Source organism: Chaetodon auriga, chromosome 19 (genome assembly GCF_051107435.1).
Source record: "Chaetodon auriga isolate fChaAug3 chromosome 19, fChaAug3.hap1, whole genome shotgun sequence".
Taxonomy (NCBI): Eukaryota; Metazoa; Chordata; class Actinopteri; order Chaetodontiformes; family Chaetodontidae; genus Chaetodon; species Chaetodon auriga.
Window position 1 is genome coordinate 18,846,155 of NC_135092.1, and position 23,230 is coordinate 18,869,384.

Consider the following 23,230-nt stretch of genomic DNA (forward strand, 5'->3'; position numbering starts at 1 on the left):
TTCCCTCCAGCAGTTTCTCTTGTAATTTAAAATTTTCTTAAGCTTCAAGCACAATCGAAAAAGACCATTCACGCTTCCAATTAAGGGTGCAGGGAAATATGACAGGTTGAGGCAGCTTCCTCAGCACATCAACACGTGGGAAATATCCCTCATTATTTTCCATGAATGCAAAGGTGGGGTTCTGACTGCCAGAGCTCCTGCAGATGCCTCCACTGATCTGATGGATTTTCCACTCTTGACATCAATGGACGCTCCCTCCATGGGGCCGGTGCGGTCCCGGTTGGTTCTTCTCTTGTAGCTTCTTGGCGTGATGTGGTGTCTGTGATGTTTAAAATATGGTAAATCAAGCCAGTTGTGTAAGACTACAGTGAAATAATTCAGTGCCTCATGGTAGGACGAGCTGATAGCATAGCACAGCCACTAAACTATCAACCTTATAATTCAGGATAATCATTAGCACGATTATTGAAATGGTTTTAAACCTCTTGCAAATCACCAACATGTATCAAACATATTTTTGGATAATGTCATTATGCATGTCATGCACAAAACTTACTTTTGTCCAAATAAATATGTACCCATGTGCTTCTCTTACCCACTGGCTCATTTTACCTCCCTCTCACTTCCTGCTACATTCCCACACTGACATAAATGTTGCACAGCTGTGTATAGTGCATTAGCAGTCTCCAATTGTATAATGAAATTTGCTAGTGGCACATTTAAAGCTTGTTATTAATTTACAAAGGCGAGGTTACTGACAAGAGAAGTGAACAAAAGACAAGTGAGGCTAGCGTTAGCAGCTAAAGCAACTTCAAGAAAGCCCCAAACGAGGACATGCGCTGATACAGAGTTATTGAATTCCAATAATACCAAATTCAGACAGCCAATACTCACCCAGGAACTGAGGTAAACAATACCTGGACAGCATAATTTGACTGAACAACCCTGCAGTCACAAAGTTATCCACATAAAAATAAAAAAAGAGATAATTGATTCATTTTAGTCACATCTTTATTATTTAAAAGTAAAGATATCAAATCTTAATCACAGCTCAATCGAATCAGCACTGAATCACAGTGTATCACATCATTAAATCTTTCATTAAATGCATTTTTATTGATTTCTGGACTGTTTCTAGATACACACTGAATTGTGAAACAGTGTGTGCATTAACGCTAAAATGCAAAGCAGCTAAAGTATGCACCTTTGTCCTTATGTACAAAACCAAGTCGAACAGCTGTGGAAGAAACAATAATCATACATGCGACTGCTGAAAAACACTAACGGGAGCCACCTTCGCTGTGGCCACATGTTCCTGCATTTAATGAAGGCACACAGCAACAACAGCTGCTGCAGCTGCACTGAGACAACAAGACAAACATTACTGTCAACAGTGGGTGCGTTCTGTCAGTTTGTTGTCCAATTCATTATCGAGTTATTATCATCACTATTATTAAATGTTAATTGGAGCGTACTTGGAGCGGTGGCACGTCTTGTTTGCTTTTTGTGCTCATAACATAGAAACGAAGCTGCACCTCGATCTCTCTCTGTTTCCCAGTTGCTTTGCTCTCTGTACGTCTGATCGTTGTGTGGCAGGCTTGTGCTTTTTGCCTCCCACGTACCTCTACAGTAAAATCACCTACATTGCTAAATTGCCAATCCAAACTCCACCACATTAATACGGTCCCCTTTGAATGAAAACAGCCCGTGACGCCTGCTACATCTTCCCAGAATGCACGCTTTATTTCTCAGCTTCCCAGTCATTAAGAGTTGGAGGTTGATGTGAACGTTATTTACAAGCTGGCAATTATGATAACTCTGATGTGACAGCAATTAGCATCTCTAAGAGTTTAGCAACACCGTAAACCAATAATTACATGTGGCAAACAGACTCTTAATGTACTTCTTGCCACATGCTGACTTTAGCCCATAAAAAGTCTCTCAGTCTTCATGGTGAGTACAATTCTGTGTCATTCAAATAGTTGACTTTGTTATGTTCTCCTAATGTGATCTATAGCACCCACAGCTTTGTCAATAAGTTGACCAGCACTTTACCCAAATGCATGCTGGCTCCCCTGGACCAGGAGAATAATGGGCTGCCTGCAGTCAGCCCTAATCTGAGGTGCCATATTGCGAGTGACATGTCGTGCAGTGGAGACCAGCCACACAGGACACAACTGGAAAGTGTAGTGTGTGTGCCAGTCAGTACAGATAAATCAGTACCTCTGGGTGATAGCCGGAGCTGTGGTCATGTTGCGTATGCAGGAGCCTCAGCAGACCTCTAAAAGCATGCTGGGTGGGCAGAAGCTCTGGTGCACTTCTTCACTGTCAGTCTGGCAAAATGAGGATAAACATGCATGTAGGAAAACAAATGCTGCCCGCCAAATTCTTTTTCAGCATGTCGTGATTAAATAAGACGCTTATACCCATGATGGTTTTGTTAAGCTTTCGTTTTACCCGTAATATCCACTGACCGGAGAAACCAGTGGAAGCTGGCCTGTGGAGCTCCTTCAAATCCACTCCACAAATACATTGAGGTAATGAAAATGGCATCTTCTCAGTGGATTACCAAAATAACAAATGGACAGACCATATTTGTCAAGTGGTTCTTCAACATCCTCCCCTTAGCCCTGAATCCTTACTCTACTATTGTGAACATGGGCTGGACTCAGAACCGCCGACTCAACAACCTGATTAATTTCGGTGTAGTTCAACCAGTAACACACCCTGAAAAGTCGACACTTAGTTTTACTATTATTAAGACAAATATTTTCCCTTTTCCAAATAAGAATTTCACAAAAAGAGATTAAATAAACATGGTACATAAATATGCGCAAGCTAATTACGGTTTATATAAGTATTTGCATTTTGCATACGTGAATCATGATTAAAGTATACCGAGCTGTGCAGAGGAGCGCCACATACACACACATTTGCACACAGATCATTCTGACAACGCTGAAGCAGAACTCTTATTCGCTGCCTGCATGTGCTCGTTGGCACTCGTGGAGGGTATTTTCTGTTCTCCCTTTCGTTCTTTTCCTCTCTCATTTGTTTTCACTTTCTCTCCTACAGTATCACACATTCCCCTCCCCTCTCTCTCCCTCTATCTGTCTCACTCTCATTCTCTCTCTCTCTCTCTGTCTCATGTTTATTTCATAGCGCCCTCCAGCATCTCAGAATAAATAAATTATACATTTCATTATGCACTCATTCCAAAGCTCCTTTCAGGAAAGGGACTAAGCTCATTTGTCCCCGAGCCTCTGTTTATCCTAAATGACTGCATCAGACATGATCATGAGTGTCTGGGAGCCCTGACTGTCCATGCTCATTTGTCATGTACCAGACCTAATTCCCATAAAGTCCACATTCCTCTCTCTAATACCGCAGCCTGGCACTGATCCTGGGATTAGATACAGCAAGTCGGCAGAGAAAGCATGTGGAAGCACACACCAAAAGAACGCTCGCTTAAATTACGGTAGGTGCCCGTCAAGTTAATGCTCATACCTGAAGCAGACAGTTTTCATGTTTTTAAATTGCATCAGGGTGAAATTGTTTCAGAAATATTTCTTGGTCGTGACACATTGATTATAAAACGTATTTTCCGAGAATTTCGGTTTTGTTTTGCTCTTCCTTCCAAGTATTGGATTTAATGGCAGACCGCGCTGGTCCGACTGGGTCACGCTCTGCCTCCTCCTCGTCTTCGTGCTCATGCGTTCGCGGATGCTGCTGTGCCATGCTGGTGGCCCGTGCGTGGTGGTGCACTGCTGCTGACCGACTGACGTTAGTAATGTCGTGTACTTGGCCCTTCTCCTGCAGACGAGCCGCTCACGCTGAGGGTCAGTTTGACCCGTGGTGGTGGTAATGTTAGGGCCGGTGAATTGTCCAAAAAGTAGCTTATTCCCTTCACACATGGACACACACGCACACAAAAGGACTTGTCCATATGCCCTGCACAAGATACACAATCCATAGGTGCACATATGGCAAACTAAGTCACGTAGATTCACACATGCACACGCAGGAAAACACACGCATGCGTTCATGTAGATACACAATGCCAATAGAACGCTTGGACACACTTTCCACCCCATATGGACCCTCACGGCCATCTGTCCCGCTGTCGACGTGCCAGGCGCTGCTCGATGAATCTCCTTTTTCTCTATTGGACCATTGTGCTGCCCCACTGCAGTAGGCCTCAGCATTTTAGCCCATTTTACATGAACTGTGGTAACCCAACATGAACACTAGCCACACTTCAGCGAACTGCGTCCCAGAGGAGCAACTCCCAAGAGCTGTTGAGTTTTAAGCCGCTTCCACCACAGTTATACTGCAATAGTAAATATGAATATCTGTCTTGGAATATAGCTAGACTACATACATCAGTTTGGGATTGTGCAATATGGTTGAAATCAACATTGAAATATTAATAAGAACACTTTTCTGATATATCAACTTGTATAAACAGAATCAGACTGAGGTTCAATGCAATGAGCTGTGTTCCACTGTGAAGCCTGAAATCAGAAATAACTTTAAACACATGCAAAACAACTATTTCTCAACCTGTTAGTGTTTAAATTAGACATTTTATGGAAATCGTTCATTTGTTAAACAAAGCGTCATCACAATACGAGGGCAAAGAAAGTGTGTAAGCAATAACATTAAAGCTAACGGTATTTCATATTTTTCTTATTATAGTATAGAACAACATCCACCTGCCCTTATTTCAATATGTGCAATAAGAGTGAAAAATTGTATTGCTTGTATTATAGTATACATGCTGTATTCACTGATGGCAGAAGGAGTTGGTTTATATACACTGTAGTCACATTTCTATATCTGCTCTGTGAGTAAGTACGCCACTTTAAATTTCCTCTTTCTGGCACCTCTTGTATAGCTTTTATTCCTCTTTCTAAATATGTTCCTGGTCCCAGTCTGGCAGAGCCTGAGTCTTCTGGGTGCTGCACCGGTGATATCTCTGGAAGAGCATGACTCACAGTCCCGACCCTGCGAGCGTGGAGCAGGAGGCCCCGGGGGAGCCGGTCTGTTAGGAAGGCTGTTCCAAGGAGCTGATAGGCTCACCTTAAAGGTGCGATGCTATCCTCAGACATGTCACTTCATCCAAAAAAAAGCAACCCTGTCACTGTCTGGCAGTGCCTTTTCAGATAGAAAACAAGTGAGAAAACCCAGGGTTATTTTCGAGTTATTTGTTCTCTGCCTCCCCTTTGATCACACGTCTCTTTCTTGTGTAAATTACAAACAGACAAGAGTCCTCAAGGAATAGAACAACAGTGGCAATAGTGATGGAAGGATAGCACATGGGAGGCAAAGTTATGTGTTTACCACGAACTCATGGGCCATATGATAGTGAATAAATAGAGAGGTGTGAAATTTGTTTTGGGTTTATATAGCAAGACCAAGGAAACATATGCAGACATCCAACATATGAGGCAACTGCATCTTCCATTCATCAATTCATCCATTCAGGTCACAGGGAGCTGGAGTCTCTCCCAGCTGGCGCGTCCATATGTTTGATATCTTTGAGACACAATAGCATCTCAGACTCTAAACACCTTTAAAGGATTACTAGGCGAGAATTGTTGGTTACTGTTTGTAAATGCAACATTGAAACTTGGTCGCCACTCCCAAGCTCTTGGATGGGGATGGGAAAAGATAATGATTTGCCTTAAAATACCTGGTTTTGTCACCACAAACAGGGACAGAAAATGTGCTGATATCTTGTTAAAAACACCTGGTCTTGGCGTCACAAACACGGCTGGAAAATATCATGACGTCTCCTTAAAAATACACAGTTTTGTTGCCACAAAAACGGCTTGATTGGTGGTCTGCTGCCTGGCATTCATCTCGCCATCCCTTGATGAGAGGATAAGTCAGATACACGCAGTGGTTATCTGCTCTACGTCACTTTGGTACCTGTTGTAGAAACATTGATGAAATGGGCAAATTTAACATATACAATGCAAACATTTCAGTCTGCAAAGTTCTCGTCTGTAGAAAGGAAATTATTTTTGGTTTGTGTGGGATTATTCAGTTGGTGTATAGTAGCAAAAGTGAATTACAGTCATATTAGCTCATAGAGGAAAGCCAAATGATGAAGTGTGTAAAACCTACAGTAAATCAGATGGAAATCTTCATGTGTCACAATGTCTTGTGTTACAGACTTGCACAGGATCAGCCACATCTTTGACAAAGACAAGCTTGCCGTCCTCCGCGGAGCAATGCTAACCCTTGTGGCTTAAAGTTGTGTGGTGGAGGATTCCTCTCCCAGCACAGCAATGACCTCAAACATGCATCAAAGATAAGACAGGACTGTTTGAAGTCCAGGGAACAGCGAGCAGCTCTGCCTCGGAGGCTTTCCCTCCGCAGTCACCAGACACCCTCTCTCTCTCTCATATATCACGGTGTGTCATTCAGAACACACTTCAAAGTTTATTGAATGAGAATCTGGCATCAGTCTTTATGAATCTCGCCCATATTTTCATTTAGTTTACTGCAGGTCCCTAGAAACGTCCCATAGATCAGTGCAGAGAGATATTTTTATCTTCCTCACCATGAATTTCTGGTACAACGCCCATCCTCGTCTCGCACTGATTACACTCACTCATCAACAAGATACTCATACTTGAACTCTTTCGCTTGGGACCGTCTCTACTGAGAGGAGAGGAGTGCCATGTACAAGCACCATGTCCTTAACTGCTTCACACCCGGTAACCCCTAAAAGACATGCTGGAGGTGCAGGCTGCCTGATGAGGCCAGCAGAACTACAACATCACCGTCAAAGAGTGGAGCAGTAATCCTGAAGTTAGCAACCCCGACACAGTCAATTCAAAAACACAGCTGGTGACAAGGAGGAAGTTGCCAATATGTTCAGAAACACGACTTTTACATCCTACTTTTAGCAACTCATTAGCGCCATCGATGTGGCAAAGCTGACCGATCAATTTCTGATTAGCTCTGCAGCGCCCTAAATCATGTTCAATAAATTAAAATCAATTTGCCACTGATGAACTCCAATACATCCTGTTTCCTACGACGTAATTGGAGTTCACATGTGGTGAATGGATTTTAATTCGCTGAGTGTGATTTAGATTTGTGCATAGCTATCCATTACAGCTCCAACATGCTTGTGCTAAATTTAAGGCCAGAAACGAAGGCAATTTGATGTACTGTATGAATGCAAGGATGCAGGTTACAGAGGTGGTGCAATCTGGTAGTCATCTCTGAAGCACCTCCATGATTCGGGTCTTTATAGTGAACTGCGTTAAAGAAAGCCAGACATACACAGTATAAAGGTATGAGAGCCCACCTGGAGTTTGCCAAATGCCACTCCAAGAGTACAAAGTACAAAGAAAAAGATTATCTATTCAGATGTGACAAAGCGTTTAACTCTCCTTCGTCTGGTGAAAAGCATAAACTCACAAAGGGGACGGTGAGGTCTGCACAGGGATGAGTGCACCTCTCAGCACACGGTTGGTAGGGATGGAGGGAACAATGAACGGGTCCAAATGCACACACACATTTGAAGACCTGTTCCACAGAACGGAAGCCCAGACAGTGCTGGAAGGAATTCTGACAAAATCCCTGAACGTCCTTGAGTGGTCCAGCCAAAGCCTGGACTTAAATCTCTGATCCCAGTAAAGATCACAGTTCACTGGTTTGCCTCATCCAATCTGTGAGGGAAAAAAGGGCCAAAATGCCCCAAATCAGGTGTGCAAAGCTGGTAGAGATGAAGAAATCACTAATCTCTGCTACTTTGCTCCTGAAAAGTTCTGAATTAAAAAAGAAAATAGGCCAAATTGTTGGGTTGTAATTGATTTTTAGAATAATGATAATCTGATAATAATGTGAAAATACTGTCACCATGTCAAAGGGGTCGCTCATAGTGACATCTTTTGGCTCTGTGCTGAAGACTGTATTGTTTATTTGCACTGTGCTAGATGTATGTTATCCTGGCGTTCAGCTTGCAAAATTTTTGTGTCTGTCACTTCCTTTAGCAAGTTACAGAGGCACTGTGGCAGGAAAAGGTACAAGCCAGACATGTTCTGAATTCAAAGAGTGACACATCAGCAAATCCCAGACCCACTTACTGACTTGAATCAGACACGTTTCCTATATAGTCATGTTCAGACAAGGTACTCCGCTTTGATACCTGTCATAGCTCTGCATATCACAGGAAGCAGGATAGTACGTAGGAACTAGAGCAGGGAGGGAAAGAAGCGAGGATGAAAAAAGAAAGAGGAGAAGATTTACAGCTTCAGCACCTAAATCACTCTGGCATTGTTGTTGCTCTTACTAAAAGGAGCTAACTGGCTAAATCTGGTAGCAGTTGTGAGCGTGCTTGCTTCAGAGACAGTCGGCAGGTGATAAAGGAACTCCATTATTATGACCATAAGAATGATGAAATAACATTTCATAATAATGAGTTTTTGCTGAGTTTAATTTATGTAACTGTTTATTTAATACTGAACACTTTTATAGTTTTAGTGTAATTCACTCATTAAAAGACCACTAAACTGAGTCCTCTTCATGCTCAACTGCCAAAATCCAGATGGGAGACGCTCTGAGTTGAGGAAAATGTTGAAATGCTCGTCTGCCGTTTCAGTTTTTACTGTTCGCTCACAGCATTTAACCTTTACAGTATCGGGAGCAGCGAGTGCGGGGAACTGAAGACACCACTCAGGGCTGATAAAGTCCCAAAAAGCTTCTGCACTTTTTAGTCAGTGAATAATTTAGCAGTTTTTATGTACAGACACTTCTCCTAAAAAGATGCTGGAACTGATCATCAATGAGCGACAATGCAGTGAATGTGCTCTTTGGAGTTATAATGGAAATATTTGCAGTTTGTCAACAATGGAAATGGTAGTTTGCATTTGTATTTTTATTAAACATAAGAAGAAAATAACTATATTTGCATTGTACTCCTCCACTTGTGGTACCCGATCTATGTTCTTGATTTCAGTATCGCACGTTACATGTTGTAACTTACAGTCCAAACATCCATTGTAAAAGTGCATTGAGGACAGAGTGGATAAAAGCTATGCTACACAGGAGTATGTTTGAATCCTGTATCTTTTTTTAGCTTCTATAAATTTTTGCAAAGGGTAATAAAATATGAAAGATTTCGGTTTCTACAACATGCACGCAAGCACAAGTGAAAATCTTATGTCTGACGTCGTCTGTGCCTCTTCTATTCCTCCCTCCAGCACCAGCCGGGCGGGATGAATTTTTCATAAGTCCTGACTGAAGAAGAAGACAGACAACGCAAATAAATATATAACTGAGAAAATGTGTACAAATCAGTTTTTACTGTAGGCCAGGCCGATAACTCAAATGGCTCAGGCAACACTGGCTTTGATGTAACAACAGACTTATCAGGGCAGAATTGTTTATTTGACTGAGCTGGTGTTTGCAGCCGAACTGCAGAGAGGGTGATGAATATTAAATGGTCGGGTCAGGAAGTTGAGTCTCAGACTGAAAATCGAGTATTGTCAGGTCACAACCTCGTGACCACGTGTCAGCGCTGTGAAGCTCGCTTAGCCTCCCTTTATTGGCTGTTACGCAAGTTTGGATGCCGGGGCTTAAATTCTGTCACTGCTCGGACAAAAGCTGAGCCCCAGGGGAGCTGTCTAAGTGCAGCGTATTGACTGCTTTACTGTCTTAACTTGTACTCCTATTTATTTATTTAAAGATCCCCTCCACACATGCATTCAGGCGTACACAAACTGTGTCTGACCAAAAGTATAATCACCTCATTAAAAGCCTTAAAATTACACATATTCCTTGTTCCTTATTAAAAAATCCAGAATAAATAATATATGCAAATGTTTTTAACCACTTATTTATTATTTTTATTTTTAAGTTTAACCACTGAACGGCAGATATCTTCTTCCTCACTGGCCGTATTTATATCAAGGTGTTCTTATGCGCATTTTGAGGTATCGAAAAGCTTGATGGAAACAGGAAAATTACCTCAGTTTCACAAAAAAGTTTTTACACTTGTTTGAGGTGATTTTTGCCTTTTTTGAGAAAGTGTTAACGTGCTAAATGGGAGATCGAAACACCTTTGCTGAATAAGTTCTGACGTAGTGAATGTAACTCACATGACCGACCAGCTGTTCCTGCTGCATGAGGAGAAGAAGAAAAACAGAAGAAGAGACAGAAGAAGAAGCACAAGATAATAACTGATATTAGCTTACATGGCTGAACAGTTCTGTGGATGCATCTAATTTGCATTTTCTATGTTTTTCTCTTAAAATTCGCTCGACAATAGATGCAAACACGGCTGCTGTAAAGACCGGTCTCAGTGTGTGTGCACCGGAGGCTTCAGGCTTCCACATCACACTTGTGTATGCTCATCGGCCCGCCTCTTAAAATCAGATTTTTAATTATAGAGACAATTTACACTTCCAGAAATGAACGTGAAAACAGCCTTGTAGTGTCAAACTCAGCACATGCATCATTGAACACAGTGAAGCTAAAACGTTCATCTGACGAAACAAGAAGAAAAACACCTTTTTGACTGGAGGGGGGCTTTAAGGGACGCTTTTCTAACCTGGTGGTAGGACAGGGAAAGTCAAGCCGCTTTCCTCTGAAGTGTTTCCTTATGAATTATAGTCTTTAAATTTAATCAAGCACATTAAGCAAGCACATTACAACCAAGGTGTTGGCATACGGCTGATCCCTGTCTGCATAATGAAATTTCACATCCCTTTGCTGCTAATGGGGGCTCATTTACAGCGAGCGAGGCCTTCATCAGAGTGACACAAACATCACATCCTCAGGGCACTTTCAGACCTCACAGGTGATGTTATGAAAGTAAAGTTCATAAAATTCAGATTAACCTTTAATCATTCTAATCCCGCTTCAAAGCCTGTGTGTAAAATAAATAATACAAGAGGGTTTCTGTGTCAATAACAACTCGGCTTGTAAAGAGCGTTTGAGTATCCTGCAAAACATTCTATAAATAAAATGTATTATTATTTTATTTAATGGGTAAACACCAGGAAGCCACAGTGAGCCATGCTAGTAAGACCCTGGAACTTGCAAACGATTATTAATGACACCTGTGGTTCTCTTGCTATGACATGTAAAACTGTCTGCTGTGGAAAAAGGCTGATTAACCTGTCAGCTGAGCCATGTTCTCTGGGCGAGTGTGTTTTTTCCCTTTCGTGTGGCTCTGCCCTCAAGAGACTCGTCAAGCTGCTGTGCTATGACAACAGCGAGGGATCGAATGGAGGCACAAATCAAAGAAGGCAGCATGAAACCGCGGCTCATGCGCTCGACACGCTGTCAGTGATACAGGAGAGGACAGAACCCAAACGCAGACACCAGAAGATCACGAAGAACACTGAGGTAAACGTGACGAAGCAGAGTATCGAGTGGTTGTGACTGACAGAAGGAGACGCTGCAAGGAGGCAGCGTGCATGCCTCAACAATATGGTGAAAACACTGAGAGGGAGCAGGGTTTGAAGGGTTTAAATGCACTGGCTGGTAATCAGGTAATGAGGCGCAGCTGCTGTTGCACCTAGCAGGTCACGGGGCTTGATGAGGAGATGAGAAGCAGGTGTGCAGAGCTGAGGAACAATGAGGATGCCTGTGGACAGGTGAGGTGTAGTAGACACTGCAGGCCATAAAAGGGGTTTTTACAGACTGACACTGTGTACTGGTTTATTTGGACATTTGAGATGATGCCACACTGAATCTGAAAATACGTGTATGAGTTATTAATCACGTCTGCGTTCAGATTCGACTGTTATGACTCTGAGAAGACGGATGCATTTTGAAGCAAACTGCTGTTAAGGGTTTTTAAGTATCTTAATTGCCTTTCAGCCCCCCCCCCCCCACTCCTCTGGGAAGGCGTGCCTCACAGTTTGAAAACCTTTCCTCTATATGCTCTTGTAATTTACACATTTTTGCAGCGATGAGTAGACTCTCGATTTTCTCTCCTTGTGGTGCGATCGTGTCCATCAACAGCTGTAATCAGCCTTTTTTTTTTTGGTATATGCTATTATTATGCAGTGCTATTATTTATTACGCATTATGGGTTTATTAACCATATGGTTATGTATTATTGGATATATGGATAGCTTTTAGTGAGATTTGTGTAGTTTATCAGACATTTGACGATTTCAACATACAACAGGATGAAGTAACTGACCGGCAGGGCTTTTCGTTTCTCAAGACTCAAGACCTTAAATAGATTTTTTGGGCCACTTGGGGCCAATACAAGGAAGTTGTGATCACAGTGCTGACATAATATTATCTTTTATGATGATATGACTGGGGCTGGGTATTCACCTTACTCACCTTTCTACATTATTTAGCACCTGCACTGAAGTTAAAAAAAGTCAAATGAAGTAGGCTACTCTGTTAGCATCGATATCACTTTAAGGGTACTGGTATCGTCATTTTTTTAAAAGAGATGTGACAAATTCAGAGACGAACAGTTGCTTATTTACACATCCAGCAGTTACAGAACAACATAATCATGCATTTGGAGTCGTGTTTCTGGCCGCCTGGTGAAGTCCAGTGTTCACTCTCCTTTAGTTGCTCTGTTTTGTTCTCCACCAGCTCCTGAGGGAAATATCCGGCTCTCAAGCTGACAAATGTTGGTGTTGAGCAGGTGGTGTAAAGTAGATTTTTGCTGCCTAAAACGTTGCTATCAGAGTAAGGAAAGTGAACCGGTACAATAAAGTCACTTGCCAAACAGCAAAACAATTTAAAGCTCTGTAAACCTGAGGAAAGCAGCAGAGGCAAGTGATAATTCTCCTTTACATTGTTTTCACCGTTCATCATGTCATTGATTAGCCTCCTTACCCAAATGCCAAAACCATTCAAATGTTTTTCATACTTACATTTTTCACGCCTTGAGCAGATACTCAAACATTGTATAGAAGACAAATGAAATATATACATTGTCAATAATAGCCTCGCGGATATGTTTCCTTACATTTCCTAATTAAGATGATAGAAAATGAAATCCAGAGTGCATTATTGTTCTTTTAAAACATACAACCTGGTAGTAAATGTAATTATAGTTGATTAAAGGGGTAATTTTCACCTGCTCAGGAGGTATAAAAGAATAAAAGAAATGTTGTTCTACCGGACTGTAAAAGATATTTTAATTCAAATTCCATTTAATTAAGTTACAGAAAAATAAGCATGTTTATATAGGACACACATCTACTTATAATGTGCATAAATTAACTTTATCATTACTATAATATCGTATGTTTATAGTACCATATCACTTTACATAACTTCAACAGTCACATTTAAACATGATCTATGTATAAATAACCTGATTAAATGCGAAAAGACGAGTGAACACATGCACTGCTGTACAAAGCTGATATTAACATATTCATAATTCATATGGTTTACTGCTGTAGCTTCTTGAAAGCTTGCTGTAGCTCGTAGCTCTTGCTAACTGACTTATGTCCACCCACGAAAAGCCAGATTCTCAAACACAATCACAACATTCAATTTGTAGGAGCAGAAAGTACCAAAAGAGACAAATATTTGCCATCTAAGGTGCTGAACCATGGATGGTGTTTGCCTTTCTTCTCCCCTGTTACTTGAATTGATGCACGCTGGACTGCTGGTGTGATTTCCAATTACATGAAGCTGTGTGGTGTGGGATTGCTTTCACATTACACGGCCGGTCCTGCTGTCATAAAGAGCAGAACTCATACAGGATGAATAACCAGCACTCCATATAGTCCTGTTTTTTATTCAGTAGCATCAACTCAACTGTGACACACCTCCCACAACACATGAGCTTGAAAAAACAAGGAAATATTAAACATGAAATATGCTAAGGACGGTGTTGGGCAGTACACAGTAACATGTTAACAAGGGATCAGGGATTCAAGTTTGAAATGCAGTAATTATATTACAGTTACTAATCCCAATAGCGCTCCATCACTTTGACAGTTCAGGGGTCAACTTGTCTGCTGTCTTTTCAGGAGTTTGATGGAGGGTTAATATCAGTTTTTTCTGAGGAAACACTGCTGCGAGACGCGTTAGCTTAGTGAAAAGATGTGAGGTGATTAGCCATAAAGAAAGAGGAGAATTGTGTTTTCTTACCTGCGAGTTAGCCACCTATAGCTTAGCCTCCATTTGGTTTGTAAGCCAGGTGAAGGGCTAAGCTAACATTAGCTGCTCATGGTCATGGAATACTTACTGTAGCTGGCAGCTTGTTAAAAGAAAATGTCCTGTTTTGTATTGTCAATAATAACTGGCCTTAAGTCCTTCCATGATTTTGGATTTATAAGGACAGTTTTACTTAGTTTTACACTGAGGGACACTGACCTGAGAGCTAAAAGGCATTTTGAGATGAGTTGCCATAACCATGATATTTTGAGGATATAGAACCAGGTTTGAGGTGAAGTTGAAGACTGATTAATGGATGGATTGGTTGAAATTGGTTGCTCCAAACGTACTTAAGCGTGCGTCAAATTTTGTTTTGTAGGAATGTAAGAATACAAAGATTTTTTTGTAACAAAATGATTATCCACAGTGGATCATTGCCCATGCTTTCCGCTCTTGGTGTAGCAGAAGACATCATTTTCTGGAGAGCTTCTCGAGTAGTTAAAATAAAAACCAAATCGGCTTTGAACCGAACAATGTATTGCATTGTTTGAAATTGTTTTTGGACGGGATTGTACGTCGTGCCTGTCCCTCTCGGATGATTCAACGTGCACCCCGGTAATGAGTTTATGGAGGGAATCCAACAGAATGGCAGAGCAAGTAGAAAATGCCTGCGCAAAGAATGAATGATCACAAAGCTTCGGTGCCTACTTGCGGCTGATGCTGCTTTAAAGTGCTTGTTGTTATCACATCCTGGCTCATTTTCACCACCTTGAATGTGTATCATGTAGTATTACAAAAATGTCAGAGTCAAAGCCCCAGTGGAGTAGGTTCAGCAGCTAATCCGACTCACTTCAAGACAAACACACAAAATCTCTTACCCTCTATTTGCTCTTTTTCTTTTCTTCTGTCTGTCTCCTTCGCAGTGACTCATCCATCTATAGACACATATTTTCACAACTCTGGGTGAAACTCACATTTTTACACACCTCTTCCAGTCACAGCTAACAGTTGAGGTGTCAAATTCCGTTTTATTTTCCTCACTGAAGTTGCATCTTTTTCAAGTGTGAGAGTTGGCCTCGGTGTACGTTCCCACTACTGTGCAAGGCAGAAGAAAGGAGAATGCACATTGTGCTTCCAGAAAATACATGCACTCCTCAGTTAATGATGAAAATGAGAGCACATGACACAAGCGAATAAGAAAGCAGTCTTATTTATTCATGACTCTATAGTGTATTTCTTATTTATTTGGTTTCAGGATGTGACTGTAGGTTCAAAGAGCTTCATTTGAAGCACTTCTTTCGAAGTGTTTACTTTCTTTTCAGCTCAGCTTCTCAATAGTCCCGTCTCTGGCAGCCAGACAGCAATGCATTCAGTGTGCTCATTTGTGCCTTTATCAAGAGAAAAGCCAACAGCGCTGATGACATTAAATCAATAAGATAAGAGAACATTTGAAAGAATGTGCTTGACTGACCAGAAACAAAATGCAAATGTGGTGCATTCGCAGCACTGATGACAAACAAATGAAGAAGGCTTTCTGAAAAGTGGCATTAATATGGCCATTTACAATGAAAAGTGACACACTGGCTGATTGGTGCAGTGAGTGGAGACTCCATCCATCCATCCCACATTAGAAAGACTCTGTACCACGTGATGGTATGCCAGCTTCACTGTGCACATATTGAGTTTTTCCAAGCGTTAATGCAGTTGGTTGTGCAGGGTTTGAAAAACGTAGGCTATAATAACCGGAGCTGCATTTATTAACTGGGCCATTTTAACTACAGGGTCGTGGATACTCATTGATTTGATTGGTTTATTTTAATGTGAAATGTAACAAAAAACCCACCCACATTTGCTCTGCTGTGTCATATTGCCTCCGGTACAATGAGGTATTTCTTTTAATCATTTTCAAACAGATTGTGCTCATTTCTTGCATTTCAATGTAGCTTTTACCTCCTACAGGAAAACAAAGCCGCATGTGGAGAAAACAACAAAAGACCAGCCGTGTAAACGCAGAGATGAGCAGCACGACGCCTGCGAGGGCGTGCACGGTTGCTGCGGTCAGTATCGCGGCTCCGCTCTGCCACGTCCGTGCCCCATGTGTTCTGACTTTGGCCTTGGAGGTAGCAGTTTGACAAAAAGAGTCCTATCGCGAGGTCAGTTTACTTGTTTTTTGTACGGCTTTCAGATGCATCTTTTAAGGCTTTCTCAGCAGCTGGTCGAGTTGTTAAATGTGGAATTTGGGTCACATAATAACAAGTTTCCATAAATGTGCGTATAAGAAGGTAAGGCAGAGAGTTTCTCTCTCAAAAATACTGCACTTGCATCACATTTTGGTCACACGGCTGAGTGCATCCTCATGAAAGTCTTTGGAGAGACTGTCCGAAACTTCCAGACAGCAAATTTCCTGTTTTGGTTCACTCACACAATCATTGTTTTTCAGTCAAAACAGGCAGCTGTTTTCAGAAGAAAGCAGTAAAGGCACCAAACAGGACACTGGCAAAGTAAACAGCTAGCTGGTGTACATAGTGAGCAGCTGAAGAGCCAGATCTGTCCCTCAGGAGCTGAGACCAAGACAATAAAAGTAGATTGAATATGCTGGCAGGAAACATAACTCCAAATGAATGCTAATGTTGCTCCGTATCCATAAATAGGTTACTGTTTGCCAACAAATGAACCATATCAACTCACAAAGCGATCGATAATATGCCAGTTGTTGTTACACTAATGAACAAGTTCTAATTATTCCAATAATATAAAACACAATTTAGCAACACTCACCTGAACCATGTTTGTCCTTAATTTTACTTGTATTTCTGATACATATTGCTGGTAATGCTTTCTAAACCTCCTGTATGCTACTTGGTGTCCTCTGCCTGTACATTCAGCTTGCTTTCCATCCCTGCTCTTTCCAAGCAAATGGATCTTTTTTAAGATTTAAACTGCTGTAAATGACTTGAATGAATAAGACCGTGAAAAAACGATGTCAAGGAACTGGAACTCATTTGCATCGCTTTCAATAAGATTCTTTTACTACTAAACAGAGTGTGGTTATGTGAATGTGTGAAGGCTCAACAGATATTGTGTATTGAGCCCAAAACACACCAGAGCAATGTTCAGGTGGTGAGTTTGCAGAACACGTTTTGGTTCTCCAGTGATTACCAATACAGACGATTTACATCGCCTCCTCTTTCGGCTTCCCCTGTGCAAAGTCAATGTACTAATCAGTGTGTGTTGTGTTCTCAGCAGCTATTCCTAATGAGTCTTTTAGCTACCTGTCTGTGTAACGTTATGCTCCAGATATTTTAAAACATCTTGGGTGTCTGTGATGACAACACAGATGAGAGATTTTCTCCATTAGCACTGAAAATAATAGGTTGATCATTCTGGTTTTAAGAGCTAAGGTAGTTCAGAGGCAAACTGACCATCTGGACTACTGGGACTTTCACAGCAGGCTCCAAGACTTGTTAGCTGGCAACGAGTCCAGCAGCATAGATGCAAGGAGATGAAAAGCTCCAGGCTGTTTGGTGTTCTTGCTGAGGAATGAAGAATTTAAGTAAATACATCCAAATGAAATAAATGAAATCCACCAAGGAAAAACGCCAACAGACCCGTCTGGACAGATGTTTGCTTCCAGGAATTTATGGGGGCTTATTGCAGCATTTGCAAACGCGTGTGGAGAGTCGTGAAACGGTTTTTCATTTTGTATGAGCAAACATGAACATGTATTTCCAAATACATACTCGGATTTGTGAATGTGTGCAGGAATCTGCAAATGTGCGTTCAGTTTGTCAAGTGAAAAGCATACAATAGCTGAGAGCTGCAAACGTCTGTGGCGATCTGTCTGCAGCTTCAGGGCGAAAAAACCCTGAGCTGAACCTCACAGGCAGCCGAAGCCACGAAGGCATTCTGACAGCATGGCATATGAGGTCAAAAGACGAGTGTGTTTCCACATCACCTGCAACATTAATCTGTCAGTTTCTCAGTTTTTACTGTGGTTTTGATAAATACACTGAGGTGCACGTAAAGATAAATGAAGTGTGGCAGTGCTCAATAAATGTTTAGTGCACAGAAGGTCACATTGAGCTGTTTGAACAGTCCAGCACCGTATCCTTTATCACAGGACAGGGGACCGTGGCTGACCTCACGACTCAGACCAAATGCATCACAACAGAGGACTGTATCGGATTACTTGAGTGCGTTTGTGTGTGTTTGTGTGTGTGCCTATGGATTGTTTGTATCCTCTTCTTCACCACACTGTGATAAAGGCTGAAATTGGGTGGCGTGGTGTGTGGAGGGATGTGGGTGTCTCTTGTGGGCAGCTTACGGGGTATTACTGAGAGCAGTACATGAGTGAATCTGTATCTTTGTCTGGCCTCGGCTGGTCTCTGTACCTACAGCCAGCCTCGGGCGACCTTCAGCATATCTCTGCGAGACAGCAGCTTCCCAGCGCGATGACAGAGTCTCACATGAATCCACAGGGCTACAGCACTTGGAAAAACACAAAGGGAGAGAGAGAAACGGGCAGGGGAGATGAAGGAGGGAACAATATAAAAAGGGAGACAGATGTTCACCTCAAGGTGGAGTTCACAATAGTGAACATAGGGCCATTCTTACATTCATGTGCTAAATATTATGCTAGAGCAAGCAGGCAATTAGCTTAGCATTAAGACTGAAAGCAGGGGCCCTGCTCTGTCCAAAGGTACAAAAAAAAACATCCATCTACTGGCACCTGTAAAGCTATGTAATTACACATTATATCTTTGGACAGACGCTGGCTGTTTCCTATTGCTTCCCTTGCTTCCAATCTTTGTGCTAATGTAGCTCTTAATATTACTGGTGGTGGATGTGATACAGTAAATTACCTCTTAGAGCTGCTCGTGATGATAGCTGCACTGGACCAGATTTAGAAGATACCAAACTCGAACACGCGGCAGAAAGCGATATTTAATGAGCTCACCATAAACAAAGAACCAGTATTTTACATTACGAAAGGTAATAGTCAAAATAAAGATGAATGACTGTATATGTTCAGTTCTAAATCAATAGTACCACAACATTCAAAAATAACCTCTTTCAAACAAAGATTGAGTATCCAGCAACATCAATTTGCCAACCTTTGCGTTCTTTAATTCACTTTTCTGTCCGGCTGGGCAAACCTTATTATCTGGGATCTTAGCTCTCAGTTTCGGATCCGAGGCAAGGTAGGCAACAAATAGGACATCCGCTTCAGTACTTATCCTGTCCCATATTGAGTGATAGCTATCATAGATGAGTCCAGGCTTACAGTAGTTCACTTCACCAGTGATGGTTATAACTAATCAGTCCTTCCACAGGCAGAGGGAATGAGTTTGATGTCAAACTGGGCTGTAAGTTGGAGTTTAGGATTTTGGGGTGTGAGCGAGTGGGACTGGGAGTTGAGGGTCGGGGAGATGTTAGCCTCGGGTGGCAGTTCTTTGCTCTCTACAGTTCAGGATCCAGGGATCCAAAAAACCTGACCTGCAGTATTTAACACATCAGGAATTGATCACTAGTCAACTGTCTCTCTGAACTACCAGTAATAGTTCATTCCTTTAACTTTTAGAAACACATATACTGTCCAAACATTGTACATCACAATAACCAAAATAACTCTTTTGATTTACATGAGTTCAGGAACACTCGTAGAGCCATTGTTCATAAATGCACTTGCAAATGACTGCATTCTGTTTTTGTTTAGTTTGACGCAGCGTCCCGACGTGTCTGGAGTCAGGGCTGTATCATGAAAACAAAAAACTGATATTTGCTAATGCCTGCCATGGTCAAACACATATACCTTTCAAGTCTGCTGCACTATAACCTCGCTGTGCAGGAGAATGATAGCGTGTGAGATGATAAAGTGATTGAATCATAACCATTCAGCTCGTAGCCTCAAGCTGCCTTTTCAGCATATCACTGATCTCCATTTGGACCACAGCGCTCCAGTCAGTCACTCTGCTACCCATCATTGATTCTCTGATGGAGGGCCGTGCGGTCTGCGAGACAAGCTATCATGTTGCTCGGCTTCTAATGAAATGGGTTCAGATGAGTGATGACACACACATCGAGGAAATAGGTGTGTGACAGGCTTTGATACCGCAATCTGCGGAGTGTGTGCGTGTGTGTGGATGCACACATCCAGGATCGCCAGAGCTAGTCATTTGATGTACCTTCGTAGAGAAATATTCTCTGTCCTCCATTGTAAAGGTCACTGAGGTAAACTCAAGTAATTCCGGTTTATTACAACTTTGGTCTTATTTTGTACTTTTGGCCATTATTCCTATCAGTAATGATGACATCACATCGTGCTCACCAGCTGCTCATATCTGAGAACGCCGCTAAAAAGAAGGCCAGTGGTGCAACAAACATACGCAGCCAGACAATTAAACAGGTTTTAACAAACCCCCCCAAGTTAAACCAAATTATTTAGAAGAGAAAACAAATAAAGGCTGACAATAAAATAAGTAGCTAGACGGTGCTGTAGTCATCCATCCTATCTTTTTTGGGTATTTGGGCATCGTTTGCTCATAGTTTCAGCTTTGGTGACATATCTGGTGCACTGGCCTTCAGTTTTATGTCTAAACAAATTGGCGGTCTGGCTAAATTTGTGGCTCTTTTACAACCCGAACGCATGTTTCTTGCCCCGTTGCACCGTTTTCCACATGAGATCGTCTCTCTTCTGAAATGCTTCCTGTGGGTTTATGAAGCTGAACAAGATCGCTGCATCCTCTGAAAATGTTGAGAAAAAAGAGAACGGCATTGTCACTTTCTGCAGAAATCAAGAAGGGGAAGAAAAAGAACATGGGCTTAGATGTCTGGGAAGATGCAAACAATTAGATCTGCTCTGAGTTCAGTTTTATTTCCATCCCGCCACAAAAATATTAAAACAAGCTTACAACAGATTACAACACATCTTGAGGGAAATTGGATTACAGAGCTGCTCAAACTGCACAACAGCCACAGAATTTTGACAAACGTGCCAGAAACCCATCCGATCATCAAATAACCAGAGCGTTCATTGCTGCAGTCCCTGTGGCTGGATTACCAGCTGCAAGTCCAGAGCCCCAAATCTGCACCACGAACACACAATATCAGCTAGTGACCATATTTTTACAGGGGCCCAACAGCTAATGTTTGCACATTAATTCACCCATGGCGAACCCCTCATATTACTGTCAAACAACAACCAATCTGGAGAAAATTCATCCGCATTCTAAAATTAATTCAGGGCATCCGATTCAGGGTTAAAATAAGGCTTGCTTAATTCCTTAAGTGTCTGCTCAGCATTGCCTAGTTCCCAGTCTGCAGCAATTATTTTGGTCAGTGCAATATTATCATAGCTGATGTAAATGATTTCCGAAGTATGAAAATGAGAAACTGCAATGGTCCTGCAGGAATTAGTCCTCCTGACCGTTCTCACTCTACCTGTAGACAAGACTACTGGTCTAGGAAACATAGCATTTGTAGTTGTAGCCATGAGCTAATCTTATTACAATATAACTTGTGTATTTCCCTGCAAGGCAATAGATGGCTGAACACATTTCTTTGCCTTGAGCTAATGAGGTCCCACCAGAGTGACTGTGATCAACATTAAGACATAAAGCAGCTGCATTAAAATGCTCTCAGAGGAGGTGTAAGCTCTCCTCTCTCTCTTCACTTTCTTCTTCTCACTTCTCACTTCCTCCCCCCCTGTTTATCGAGTGTCCTCCTTTTCCGTGCTAGCTGTTAATCAGCAAACCTTGTTTAGCTCCTCTTGTCACTGTTGCACTCCGTCTTTGTCATGGGATCCATTTGATGTCATTAGGCACAATGAGATTCCACTACATCTGGGTCAATTCTCTGTCTGAAGATTAATTTTACATGAACCTATTTCTAGGGCTTTCCAACACACTCTATATGCACTCAAGCACATGAACAGACACACACGCTGCACACATCACCAAACCGAGCCAACCATCCCCCATCACAGAAAATGAAACAAAACAAGCATATGGGGAACACCACACACACAGAGAAGGCATCCTTATTTTGCTGTTTTACCATGCAGGCAAGGAAATAGGCGAAAGGCATCATGGTTATTATCCTTCAGGAGCAGAATAATCTGCTGAGAAGGGGGAAGCAGACGATTTGGATGTGTAGATAATTAAATCCTGGCCTGTGAGAGGACTAATGATGAGATTTTCTCAAAGCTGCTCTACCTTATCGTTTTCATCGGAGCCATGAAAACAGCACTGACTGCGAATCACGCTTGCGCTTTTATTCACCACTCAGCAGTTCACTCCCTGGGTGGAACTCTTCTGAGACCAGAGAAAGTCGAGATGTAACCCGGCGTGAACTTGATGCTCCGTCTCACAGCCAAGGATAAAGATGGACCAGCTCGAGCCTCCTCACTCAAATCAGACTCCAGGTCTAATTATGTGACCATATGGCTTGTCGGCACATTCCTTCAGATTGTAATTGAGGAGGGATGCTGCAAAACTAGAGTCGCTTCTCATCAGCTGCATACAGTTTGCATTCAGGAACAGAAACATCATGCATCTGCATCCTCAAAAAGTATGCAAAGATAATGCCTTTTGTATCTTCTTTTTTTTTTAGCTTTGTTACAGAGTCAAGAGGTTGCATTTGCTCAAGTCTGTCTTCTCATTTGTCCCACATACAAATGAGATGCAAAGGATTGGGTCCTTTGCACAAGACTTACATCTAATGAGAGGAAGCCTTTTTGAGCTTTAAAGGCATTTTTGTTCAAGGTTTTCCTGCTACCACAAAGCAGCTTATATTTTTTAAATGAATGATTTATGGATTATGTAACTGAAGGAAAGATTAAAAAATACTATTTTCCTTTGAATGAACCTTATTAGTAGATTAAATCAAACATGATGAATCCTCTACATGGTGACATTTCTTTCAGAACAAGATCCAAGGCCTCTCAAATAGGCTGCTTCAAATCTGTTGTCTTTTTGTGGCTCAGTGGAGGATTAGGGCTCTTTTTCCTTTGTTTCAGCCACAGGGAATGCCCTGTTGCTATTTCCTCACAGCATTTTTAGATTGTGCTCAGTTTGGCAATGTGATAGTTTGGGCTATCTTTATCTAGTTCCTCAGC